The 3,459-nt window shown below is 38.2% G+C and overlaps 1 pseudogene; it reads left to right on the top strand.

Annotated features, from left to right (window-relative positions):
* Positions 1-2,121: 2,121 nt before the first annotated feature.
* On the top strand, positions 2,122-2,257 carry LOC112428896 (small nucleolar RNA SNORA31; annotated as a pseudogene).
* The last annotated feature ends 1,202 nt before the right edge of the window (positions 2,258-3,459 follow it).

The raw sequence follows: 3,459 nt of genomic DNA, 5'->3' as shown, positions 1-3,459 counted from the left end.
GTCATGAGATGAGATCTGGATTATCAATTTAGACAGTTTGCAAAATACTGAAAATTGAAAATTCCTCCTCCTACAGTTTTTTCTTTCATTTTGTTTTGTTGTTGTGTTTTAGTTGTAGCCTAGGAGGAACAATCAAAGAAGTCTGTTGTTACTATTTTAACTTGTCATCTTGTGAGTGTGGGCCATGAAAAGCAATGCTGGCCATGTTAAAAGAGACATATATCGAGCAAGACTCTGTCTCAAAAAAAAAAAAAAAAAAAAAGACGTGTCATTATCAGAAATGTGGTAGGCAGCTTAGATAAAGCCCAATCGAAGCTATTTTAACTTCCAAATTGAAAATGTGTGCTTCTGCTTGAAGCCACATTAAGAGGTATTTCATAAATAGTGATGGTGATAACATAATCAGCCAAATAATTTTCTGGTTCCCCCTGCCTTCCTTACTCTTCATCAGAGCCCTCTTCTTGGAGGTCAAAGATACTACAGTAAGTAGAGCTTACTGTACTTATAGTGATCTGAAGTATAGTGTGAGCATTAATTCATCCTGAGTATTTAGGTATAGATGGTGCTACAGGTAATTGGATGGGAAGCATAAGCCTTGCTACTTTAAGACCATGGCTTATACATGTTGCCACCACCATCCCATTTGGGGCAGATAAAGTACTGATCTCCTAGGAGATGATAATGGGAAACTGATTGAGGACAATGAAAAGACTGGGAAGACATGTGGGTGTGATGGCACTCACCCCTAAAAGAAGGATAAGAATCACCACCCTAAGACAGAATTTGTGATTACTTCCTAAAAACTGTATGTATTGTGCTTTTCCTCTCTACATAATTTGTTGAAGATTTTAGGTGACCCCCCCCCCAAAAAAAAAGATACTTCTTAGTTACCTTTTCAGTAATATTTGTATCCTATACTCTGATCAAGGGAAATATCTGAGTTTTCCTTCGTTAAATGCATATCCCCAAATCTGAACTTGGTACATTTCAAGCTTCTGGAATTTGAAAAGATTAGATTTTATTGTGTGTCAGGTCTTGCTGCCCGTTCTTAGGAAGTCTAACTTTTTGCTTCAGTTTTCTCATTTTAAAAGCAGGAACATTTGTGGCTCACACCTGTAATCCCAGCACTTTGGGAGGCCAAGGCAGGCAGATCAAGAGGCAAGACCATCTTGGCTAACACGGTGAAACCCCGTCTCTACTAAAAATACAAAAAATTAGCCAGGCGTGGTGGCGGGTGCCTGTAGTCTCAGCTACTCGGGAGGCTGAGGCAGGAGAATGGTGTGAACCTGGGAGGCAGAGCTTGCAGTGAGCTGAGATTGCGGCACTGCACTCCAGCCTGGGTGACAGAGCGAGACTCCGTCTCAAAAATAAATAAATAAATAAATAATAAACAAACAAATAAATAAAAAAGGCAGGAACATTCCATGTCTGACTAAATGTCTTGATTTTTTATTTGAAAAATAGTTGAGTTCTCTCACATAATAATATTCAAATCAGGGTTTCTAATGGTCATTGCCACCAGAAAATTGCTAATTTCCCAAAGCTTTGGAGTGAGGCTACTGGCGGCAGCAGCCCGCACGTGGAGCTAGGAGGGAAATCCTTCTGAAGTTTGCAGCCGTAAATGTAAAATCCTGTCATTTGCAGCAACATGGATGGGTCTGGTGGATATTATGTTGAGTGAAATGCACAGAAAGATAAATACCGCATGTCATCATTCATATGTGGGAGCAAAAAAGTTGGGTTCCTAGAAGTAGAGAGTAGAATTGTGATTATTAGAGGCTGGGAAGGGTGGGATGGGGAAGGGAGGATAGAGAGATGTTGGGTAACAGATATAAAATAGCTAGATAGGAGGAATAAGTTCTAGTGCTCTAGTACACTGTAGGGTGACTATGGTTAACTGTAACTTATTGTGTATTTTCAAAAAGCTAGAGGAGAGGATTTTGAATGTTCCTAAAACAAAGAAACGATTACTATTTGAGGTGATGGATTTGCTAATTACTCTGATTTGAACATTATACATTGTATACATGTATCAAAATATCACCCTGTATACTATAAATACATACCATTATTACAGCCGACTAAAAATAAAAGGAAAAGAAATCAAATGTAGTAAAAAGGAAGCATATCTATTTGACAGACCTGGAGCAGTTACTGTCTGCTGCTAAGGTTTCCACTACAGATGCAAGAAAAAAGTGTCCTCATACTTTCTGTCTGTCTCACTGTGGCAGCCAACATTGAACAGAGGATAATAGAGGGAAAATAAATGAACAAACAAACAAAAAATACCAAAGCTTAAGATTTAAATGTTGTTAGTCCTAGGGTTATAATTTATCTTGATGTAGTCAAATTTATCAATTCCTATGTGGCTAGTACTTGCTCTCTTTAAAATTAAGGTATAACTTTCATACAACAAGCATATATTCTTAAATACTAGCCCAATGAATAAGCGTATGTATGTACGTAACCACATACCACAACCCAGATCAAGATGTAAAACATTCTTAGCACTCCAAAAGCCTTTCTCATGTCTCCTCCACCTTGGTGCCCCTCCCACTGTTCTGACCTCTTTCATGATAGATTAATTTTGCTTGTTTTGAGCTCCATATAAATGATACCATACAGTATGTATTCCTTTGTGCCTTCCTTCTTTTCTTGTAACTTTTATTTTAGGTTCGGGGGTACATGCGCAGATTTGTTACATAGGGAACTCATGTCGAGGGGATTGGTTGTACAGATTATTTTGTCATCCAGGTACTAAGCCTAGTACCCAATTATTTTTTTCTGCTCCCCTCCCTCCTCCCATCCTTTACTCTCAAGTAAGCCCAAGTGTCTGTTGTACCCTTCTTTGTATTCATGAGTTCTCATCATTTAGCTTCCACTTATAAGTGAGAAAATGTATTTGGTTTTCTGTTCCTGCATTAGTTTGCTAAGAATAATGGCCTCCAGCTCCATCATCCATGTTCCCGCAAAAGACATGATCTCGTTCTTTTTTATGGCTGCATAGTATTCTGTGGTGTGTATGCACCAAATTTTATTTATCCAGTCTGTCATTTATGGGCATTGAGGTTGATTCCATGTCTTTGCTATTGTGAATAGTGCTGTAGTGAACTTTTGCATGCATGTGTCTTTATGGTGGAATGATTTATATTCCTCTGAATATATACCCAGTAATGGGATTGCTGGGTTGAATTGCAGTTCTGTTTTTAGCTTTTTGAGGAATTGTCAAACTACTTTCCACAATGGTTGAACTCATTTACACTCCCACCAACAGTGTATAAGTGTTCCCTTTTCTCTACAACCTTGCCAGCATCTGTTATTTTTTGACTTTAGTAATAGCCACGGTGACTGGTGTCAATTAATTGCAGTTTTAATTTGTATTTCTCTAATGATAAGTGATTGAGCTGTTTTGCATATGCTTGTTGGCCACAGGTATGTCTTCTTTAGAAAAGTAGCTGC

The sequence above is a fragment of the Macaca nemestrina genome, chromosome 14, assembly GCF_043159975.1.
Source record: "Macaca nemestrina isolate mMacNem1 chromosome 14, mMacNem.hap1, whole genome shotgun sequence".
NCBI lineage: Eukaryota > Metazoa > Chordata > Mammalia > Primates > Cercopithecidae > Macaca > Macaca nemestrina.
The sequence above is the reverse complement of the archived record's forward strand: the minus strand, read 5'-3'. Positions and strand labels throughout refer to the sequence as shown.